Source organism: Xenopus laevis, chromosome 2L, assembly GCF_017654675.1.
Source record: "Xenopus laevis strain J_2021 chromosome 2L, Xenopus_laevis_v10.1, whole genome shotgun sequence".
NCBI classification, from domain to species: domain Eukaryota; kingdom Metazoa; phylum Chordata; class Amphibia; order Anura; family Pipidae; genus Xenopus; species Xenopus laevis.
In genome coordinates, this window is record NC_054373.1 from 94,402,584 (window position 1) to 94,412,995 (window position 10,412).

The window sequence follows — 10,412 nt, forward strand, 5'->3', positions numbered from 1 at the left end:
GGGCAACAGCAAATACATAACAATGCCAAGTGCAGATTGGTCACTAAGAGGTTAAATAAATAAAAAAAAAATTATGATTGCCACTCAGATTAACCCTTCCCCAATCAACTCTTACGGAACTACAACTCAAAACTGAAGAGGGTTGCAGCAAGGCTGACAGGCCCCAACTTTGAGTCTGGCATCAGTCAGTCTCATGACAGGTGGCAGATCTAGGGATTTGTCCCATTCCCCTACGGACCTATTTCTTTCCCATGAGCCCCTACATGTTACCCAGCACAGCCTCCCTCTATAATGAAGGGCTAATGAATCGTACTCCAGTAACATCCGGGGCTCATGGTTACCAGTAAAGGGACCTATGGGGAGGCTGGTGGTGGTTACTAGAGAGTGAGGGCCCTGTGTGAGGGTGGGTTTGGGGCCATGTGTGAGGGCGAGTTTGGGGCCCTGTGTGAGGGCAGGTATTAGAGAGTGAGGGCCCTGTGTGAGGGCGGTACTAGAGAGTGAGGGCCCTATGTGAGGGTAGGTTTGGTGCCCTGTGTGAGGGCAGGTTTGGCATCCTGTGTGAGGGCAGGTTTGGGGCCCTTTGTGAGTGGCGAGGCCACATAAGCCTGGGCCTAGGGCAGCAGAATATTAGAGGTGGCATGGCGCTCAGCCGTTTACCGGGAAGCACAGCTCCCCAGTGCTCCAGGGGGCTCACATGTGTGCTCGCACTGGAGGTGGGTATGTGGGCACTAGGACTGCACGGCCAGGCACCAGGACTGCCCACTAAATCCAGTGCTAGGGATACCCTGGGCCGTGTGCTGTTGTCTGGCTACGGTCCTGGCCAACTTCAACAAGTCCACGGGCACCACAGCCCCTGGGCAACACTTCTCCAGGAACTCCTGGAAGCCCTGCACCCCCATGATGCTGCTGGGCGGAACGGGGCTGAGGGAGAGACAGCTTGGGGGGCCAAGAGGAAACCACTCCTCAAAGTGTCCCGGGCTGTCAGATGCAGATAATGTATGGAAGAGGTGAGGTCCTGCTATGGACTCGGGGATCTTTCCTCACAGTAGTCTGACAGTGGGTGAGGGTCCCTGCGCGTCATAGGCCACCATCTTAATCGCCTTCTTCTATGGTAGTGGCTAGTTCCTATCCTCGGAAAGGAGCTGGCGTCACGGTCATGTGATCCTACCATGTGACTGCTCCACTGCTGATTACCTATTAGTGATCGGCAAATTCAAACATGGGAAAGCGGTAATGGGCAGAGAAGGAACTAGGTGGGGGCGAGCTCTGGTGCTGGCCGTGCAGTCGGCCCCACCCCCAACCCTCTTCCGTGCGGAGCTGCAGTGGGTGCTTCACTGCCGGGGGGCACTGCAGGGGTGCAGGCCCTGGCCCAATTGCACCCCCTGCTCCTCCGGTAGTTATGCCACTGGTAATGGGGATCATTGTACCTCTGAATTTCTGTAGGGTGAGGGGGATCAGTGTGCCTCTGAATTTCTGTGGGGTGAGGGGTGGGATCACTGTGCCTCTTCATTTTTGTGGGGTGAGGGGGGATCACTGTGCCTATGAATTTCTGTACATCGTGGGTGTTCAGTAACCAAGCCTCGCAGAATAACTGCGCAAAGCAAAATTTTACCACTTTGACACCTTTTCGGCACTTGACACATGCTTTGGCAGGAAGGTTTTACAAGCCGCAGTGATCTCTTCCACATAGGACCTCTTGCCCACCCTATGTTGGGAACAGCTTTGGTATTCCCCACTGTTTCCTGTGTCACTGAAACAGACAATGGAGAAAAGGAGATTTTGTGGACTCACTGTTAAACTTCTTTCTCTTCAGTTGCTTGGGGGATACAGGACTTCACTCCCTGGTTGGAGGCCCACGGTTTTCATTAGACATGGTTTGGCATTAGCCAACAGGTTTGTTAATTAATCTTTACTTGGGTCACGTTTTTAGACTTTCTTTGGTACAAACTGATTAGGGCTCCGCCCACTGGAGGGGTATAGCCAGTGGAGGAGCAGCTACTTGTTCTTTTGGTTGTGTCCTGCCTCCTAGTGATACGAGATATACCCAACTGTTTCCTGTGTCCCCCAAGCGACTGAAGAAAAAGAGATTTAATGGTGAGTCCACAAAATCTCCTTATTTGGTATTTACAAGTTCAGGAGACACAGAACTTTAAAAATCTGCTGTGGTTTCATACATAAAATAAATTATGTTTCTGATATATGTGATTGTACTATGTGAAACATGATTTTTCATTTTATTAGACACTTAGAAGCCTATATCGTTTTACAGAAGTGGAATTAAACCAAAATTCTAGCATATTTTGAAAGTTCAGGTTGTCCTTTAAAAAAACCAATGTACTGTTTCCCTGGGTAAACTAATAGACCCCCATAGGAAAGGCCCTTAAAGTGAAAGAGTACAAAATGTCTAAAAACTGCTTGGCAGTAGAGGTTTGCATTTAGGACAAATCGGCTGGCATGGTTAAAAACGACAAGTCTGTTGGGACAAAAAGAATATAAACACTATAATAAATGTTATAAAACAGCAATCCAGAAAGCAAAGAAAGGAAACGAAGAGAGCATTGCGGCTGAGGTTAAGACTAACCCCAAAAAGTTTTTTAAGTATATTAATAGTAAAAAGATGCAGGTTATTTGAAGGCTTGTTAAGGGATCATGTTCAAAATGTCCTAGTGAATGGCATTATTAGCAGCAATCAGCATGGCTTTATGAAGGAAAGGTCATGTAAGACAAATTTAATTGCTTTTTATGATGAGGTAAGTAAGATGTGGGACAGAAGGGGGCAGTAGATGTCAACTATTTGGATTTTGCCAAAGCATTTGATACCGTGCCCCACAAACAGGGGCGCTCTACCAATGAGGCGAGTTGAGACACTCACCTCAGGCGGCAGCGCCCCCCTGGTTGCCAATGGTGGCAAAAATGCCGCTCCTGGTAACTAAGAGCCGAATTTCCGAAATTCGGCTCTTCTAGTGCAGAGCGCGCTATTGCGCTCTCTGCACTAAGCGTCGCGGACCACCCCTGCCCTCTCCGGCGCTGTAAAGGTTAGTGCCGTGGGGAGGGGTGGGGCGGCGAAAGAAGGCCGCCTCAGGCGGCATAATAGCGAGAATAACCCCTGCCCACAAACTACTGCTTTCTAAACTACGGTCTGTTGGGCTTAATGAAGTCATTTCCACATGGATAGGAAACTGGCTACAGGACAGGGTACAGAGGGTGGTTGTTAATGGGAAATTCTCTACTTGGAATAAGGTTCTTAGTGGGGTCCATCAGGACTCGGTATTGGGTCCACTTTTATTTAACTTGTTCATTAATGACTTAGGGGAGGGTATTGTAAGTAATGTATCAGTGTTTGCAGATGACACAAAACTATTCAGCCTAATTAAAATCCATCCAGGATGTGGCTCTTGCAACAGGATCTTGACAAACTGGCAATCTGGGCAGCTAAGTCACAAATGAGATTCAATGTTGATAAATGTAAAGTCATGCACCTGGGATGTAAAAATATCCACTTAACAAAGAATTCTCACATCTATACTCAACTCTAATCAGATGGGTTTTCTTTCTTTCTTTTCAAATTCTTTTTATTAAGTTTCAATAAGTTTCAATAAAACATTGAATCATGTATGTATACAATCATGAAGTCTTTCACATTAAAAGAAGAACAGTTCAGAATATTAACATGAAAATTTTATCATGTGAACAAAAAAAAACAAAAAAAAAAAAAACAAGCTAACATAACAAAAGAAAACAAATTGACCTGTAATTTACCAAAATTCAGTATGTAGTCAGGTAACATAGATGAATTTGCTTAAATTTTAGATAATAAATAAATAAATAATAATAATAATGGCACATTCATATACATATAAATATAAAAGAATATTAATTCTACCCAATTCATTAATTCCCAACATCTTGTCCCATCAGCTTAAGAATAAATTCTCTTTAAGCATTATCTAAAGATGAGATATATATGGACCATCTGTATTTTACTTTATTCCTCTGAGATAAATCATCCATCCGGAATCTGATTACCTCCTGCAAACATAAATTATGTAAGTAAGAAAGCACATCATTCACAGACGGAGGAGTATCCCTGATCCAGCACAAAAAAATAGCTTTCCGAGTAGCTGCCATAACTAGCCAACAGAAGGATGAAATCTCATCAGAAACATTCGTAGAAGAACCATAACTAGACACAAAAAGAGAATCTCTGACATCTAATAGTGCAAACTGAGGATTCAATATTATATCCAATTTAACCACATCCTTAATATGACGTTCAATTAAATCCCAAAGAGTTTTAATGAATGGACATTTCCAAATATAATGAAAAAATCAATATTTTGTTCTTTGCACTTCGGGCAATAGGAAACCCTCCGAGAATCTTTGTTACTCTGGAATAATTGTCCGTATCCTAAGTGGATAAATCTGAATTGTTGATCTCTCCAACTCTCAGACAGTATATTATTCCTAAAATTTTTAAAAGAATTTAGAAGATCCCTAGAAGACACACCAACGCCCAAAAACAAAGACCATTTTTTACTAGCATTTTCAAGTGGATCTAAATTACAAGTCCTCAAGTTTAAAAGATGTGCTGAAATCCATGAAATATTATTTAGTTTAAGATCTTCAACTAATTGTGATAATGAATCATAAAACGGATGATGTCTTAATTGCGATTTTGTTTTGTTATCAATTATTTGGAAACCATATCTGATCTGCATATAACTTAGCCTTTCCTTCTCCGATAGATCATAAAGTCCTTTGATAACTTCCCAAGAAAAAGGATCTCCAGAACTTGGATCAATAATATGACTAATTTGAAAGACACCATATCCTCTCCATCTACAAGATATTTGATTTCTATTCTTCTTAGGAAAACCTCCCAAAAAGAATGGAGATAAGAAAGGCGAAACATTAAAGTTTAAATTATTATTTTTACATAGAATTTTCCAAGTGCTAGTTGTATCCCTATAAATCGGGTTTCTCCTTACATCTATATGCTGCTCAGACCATCTACTATGAATAGAAGAGATAATATGTTCTTTTGAATCTAAAAATTGCTCTAAATCTAGGTTAGTAAATTTCTCTTTACCCGATAACCATTCCACAATATATCTAGTATTGGCAGCTACATTGAACTTTCTAAAATCTGGAACATTAAGTCCCCCTAAACATTTAGGGTTTCTAAGCTTGGATAGAGAAATTTTAGGTTTTTTATTATGCCATATAAACTTATTCAAAATTCGGTCCAAATTCTGCACATCTGAATGTTTTATCAATAACGGAAGATTTAAAATAGGAAATGCAATTTTTGGAAAGATCAACATTTTAAACAATGCAATCCTTCCCATTAAATTCAATGGACTATCAATCCATTTTTTACAACAAGTACTCATTACTTGAATTAATGGGGTAAAATTCAAAGTATACAATCTAGATAGATCAGAAGAAACCAATATCCCTAGATACTTCAATTTGCCAGATGGGGGCTTAATTTTAAGATCAGCAAGTACTTGATTAGGAATAGTACAGCAAATATTCAATAAGTCTGTTTTACTAGAATTTATACTGTATCCCGAGAAAGTTTTATAGTAATCAAAAAAATCAAAAATGTTTTTAATTGAATGTGAAGGATTACTAACAAATAAGAGAAGGTCGTCAGCATATGCTAATGATTTAATATGTTTGCCATTAAACCTCATTCCTTGAAATAAATTTGAAGAGTCTATATATCTAATTAGTGGCTCCATAGAGATATTAAATAAAAGTGGAGATAAAGGACAACCTTGACGAGTTCCTCTATATAGCCCAAATGTTTCAGAAAGTTCACCCACTACTGCAATTCTAGCCTTAGGCTTTGAATAAATAGATTCAAGTAATGAAATGAATTCCCCTTTCAGACCAAATCTGTTACAACATAGAGAAAGATATTTCCACGAGACATTGTCAAAAGCCTTTTCGGCATCTAGACTCAAAATTGAGCATGGGATCCTGGACTTCTTAGCATTATAAATGACATTCAATAAAGTACGAATGTTTTTAACCCCAGTCCTATTTTTCACAAAACCATTTTGTTGAGAGGAAATAATACTAGGTAACAAAAAGGATAGTCTATCAGCTATTATTTTCGTTAATATCTTAAAATCAATATTTATTAACGAAATAGGTCTAAAAGAAGCAGGCTGGGAAAGGTCTTTACCTTCTTTTGGAATTAATTTTATATGAGAGACCATGCTTGAATCAAGAATTTTCCCATGACAATATATTTCATTATAAAGATTAGTCAAAAAGGGGGCAAATTCCATTTTCATATTTTTATAAAAGGGGGAAGTCAAACCGTCAGGTCCTCCAGCTTTAAAATCTTTAAGTAAATTTATGGTAGACATAACTTCCTGAATATCAATCAGTTGATTCAGCGAAACTAATTGTTCCTCTGATAACTTCGGAAAGTTAACTTTTGAGAGAAAATTTAAACTTTCCTTAGCGTTTGTTTGTGAAGAAGAATAAATAGACTCAAAATAACATTTAAAGATATGGACTATATCTTTAGGAAGGTTGGTTAACTGACCCAAATGATTTCAGATCAACATTGGTTTGTGAAAAGTCTTACTATTCTTAAACATATTAGCTAAAAACCTACTTGCCTTATTATGTAAATTACCAAATTTAGCCTTATAATAGGCCATATAGGACTGATCTCTCAAACTAGACCAATGTTTAAGTTTATCTAAAGATTCCTTATATTTCTCACTATGTTGTTTAGTAGGATGCATAACAAAATTCAAGTAGGCCTTTTTCTGAGCTTTGGAGTGAAGAATGAATTCCTTATTAATCTTTCTCATAAAATGGATTTTATAGGAAGTAATCTCACCCCGAATTACTGCTTTCCACGTATCCCACAGTAATGGCAAATTAGATTTTTCATTTAGTGTTGTCATATTTTCTTTAAGAAATAATTTCCAACTCTCTTTTAGTTTATCATTAAATTCTGGTTTATCTTTTAGGAAGATGGGATATGACCAAGGAATATAAGATTTAGGTAAGAAACCTAGTTCTATCTCAATCAAAACTGGGGCATGGTCTGAAAAAGTGATATTACCAATATTCGCCGCCCTAGTTTTATTAAGGACATCAATTGATGAAAATAGATAATCAATCCGAGTCCCCACCCCATGAGGATGAGAAAAAAAAGTGAAATCTCTTTCTGTTGGGTTCAACATTCTCCAAAGATCCACCAACCCAGTTTGACTCTCAAACTTTGACAATAACTTAGATTTCCTATAAGACTCCTTTTGAGCTGGACCACTCTTATCTAGAGGCCAAATATAAGATTCGTTAAAATCTCCGCCAATTATACATTTATTCTGTGGATAGGAACTTATTTTCTGAACAATTTGAGAGTAAAACTCTTCCTTACCCGAGTTAGGAGCGTATAAAGAGCCCAAATGCCAATTCATATTCTGTAAAAGTACCTCAGCCATTACAAATCTACCATTGACGTCACTATCATAATTTAATACTTGTATGTTTATAGATTTATGAAATAAAATTGCCACGCCTCCTTTTTTCCTAACTGCAGGAGAATATACCACATGACCAACCCATCCCCTTTTTAATTTTTGAGATTCCTCGCCCGACAGATGAGTCTCCTGAAGCATGACCACATCAGCTTTCAGTTTTTTAAGCTCCAATAGGATTCTCTTCCTCTTAATGAATGAATTGAGCCCATTTACATTCCAAGTAATTATGTTAAGCATTGAAACATATCAAGAGAAGTGAAATAATGATTTAAAAATATCCAAAATAAATTATAGAATGTGCCAGGACAGAAAATATTCATACAGATCAAATTACTGAAATTAAGGTAACATTGAAAGAAAAAAACATCTTACTAAATAATCTTGTAACTCGCACATAACCTGCGCAAGATGAACATCTCAATATGTAACACTTATTAACAAGATATATACCTTGAATACCAACAAATCTTGAAGCAAAAAAAAAACTTCTAGAACTCAGTGCTTTTGCACCAAAATTCACCACCCAACCTAGAATAATAGAGTAAAGCACCAAAAATATAAACATTAAGTTCAGTGACTTCACTTTTTTCCTAAAGAGAGAGGAAGTATAAACTCTCTTCTCAAGAAAAGTGACAGGAGGAAAGACTACAACACTTCTCACTTATGAAAAACAAACATCTCCAAAATATAATGTTTTTTCTAAAAAAAAACTAAATTAGGTCATTGTATTCTCTAAATCATGCATATCCTGTGGAATAGGAGATCTGGAACCAGAACTTAAATTAGTATTTACAATCTTGTCTTGAAGTTTCAAAGAGTGTCTTGAGGAAACTTTCATTTCTTGTCTCTTTTCCTTGGCCTGGAAACCCGAAATAACATCTTCCTGTGAGATAGGGGATCTGGATCTAGATCTTGAGATAGTATTTGCAATCTTATCTTGAGATTTCAAAGAATAGCGCGAGGGACCTTTCAACTCTTGTCTCTTTTCCTTAGCCTGTAGACCAGAATAAGCACCTTCCCTTGGGATAGGAGAACTGGATCTGGAACTTGAGTTAGTAGCTGTAATCTTATCCTGAGATGCCTGTAAATCAGAATTTGCGCCTTTCGATGCAACTTTAAGAGAATGTTGTCTTTCAAGCTGAAATATAAAATTTGAAGCGTCTTTAGGATTCTCAAATGTGCGAATTCCTGAGACCAAAAAGATTTTTAGAAAAGCCGGGTATGTAAGTGCAAATTTAATGTTCATCTTAAATAATGACTGACAAATTGCACTAAACTCTTTCCTTTTTTGAGAAAGTACAACTGAATAATCTTGGAATATGAGAATTCGGAAACCATCAAACTCCAGTATGTGGTTCTTTTTGTAAGCCTGAAGTAATAAAGCTTTTTCAGAGTAGTCCAAAAACTTTGCAATGACTGCCCTTGGTCTGAGAGGCACTTGTTCCCTCAAAGGGCCAATACGATGAACTCTTTCCAATTTCACATTTTGTAGCAATTGATCAACCCCTAGTTTTTTTGGGATTATTTTAGTAATAAATGAGATGATGTCACTTATTTTATAGGATTCCGGAATTCCTATAAATCTTAAATTATTCCTTCTTGTTCTATTTTCCAGATCATCTATTTTTAGTTGCATTTCTCTTGTCTTTTTTTCCAGGTCATCCAATCTCGATGAAGTAGAAGTCGTATTATCCTGAATATCAGAAACCACATCTTGTAGCTCCTGTATCTGACGACTTTGAGAGGTAAGATTCTCAGACAAATTGGTAATAGTAACCTGTAAAAGTTCAAGCACCTTACCAATAGCTGATTGAATTGTAGACTCAATCATTGGATTAAGTAATTTAGCAACCTCCATTGCTAGAGTAGAATGTTCAGTAGATTTTTGCTGAGCATTTTTATTAGATCCATTTTCACTTTCAGAGTGTTTAGCAAATTTGACTTTATTCCGTTCATAGGTTTTCCCATTGTTTTTTGCTGGGAATAATGAGACCGCTGGTGAAGTATCCATATCTTTCTGAAGAATCTGTAGCAGGAGGAGACTCAGAACCAAATAGAATCTAGAACACTCAGCAGGAGACTCAGAACCACGTAGTTATCGGTGAGGAGAGAGAAAAAAAAAAAAATATATATAGATTAGTTGAAATATCCCTCCGAATGTGTTGATGGGTAGTCTATTTTTCAGAGAAATCCTGTTTCCATTCCACATCAACACTCCAGAAGCAGTTTGTACTTTGTTTTAGCTTTTATTACACACACAATAACCAAACATGTGAAAATGCAAAAAATCCTAAGGTAGATACAGTTATGAATACTCCGTCAGCCTTCTTGTTTGGACCAACAACTATGTCGCAGTCCTTTTAGGTAAATCAGAAACGTGTTGCAGTATCCACTCTAAACAGTAAACTCACTTTGAATTAAGTCTTTTCCAACATCCAGTATTCTTCCAATATAACTTTAGAATTCTTTAAGAATATCCACCGCTAACTTTTGACATAACAGGTTAATGTCGCAACATTCCTCGAGCAGTGAAAGTCCCATAACAAAAGCCTTCGTTTCCAGCAAATATTATTTAGTTAACGTTGTTAAGAACAAAGTCATCTATCATCTTGTATATCAAGCACAGCTCATCACTTAAATCAGTCCAGGCTTATCCAGCAAAAGATTATCGTGAGGTAATTACTCACATTGAAGAGCCATCCGCCATTTTGTATCACCTATAACAACGCTAATATTTCCAACCTTTCAGTAAGATTTTAAAAAATAGTGAAAGAGGTTTATATTTACGTCCATCTTTGACACAATCCCTTTTTTATCTGCTTTGTAGGTTAACCAGCATAACTCCTCACTTAAATCATCCCAGGCTTATCCAACATAAGATTATCGTGAGGTAAT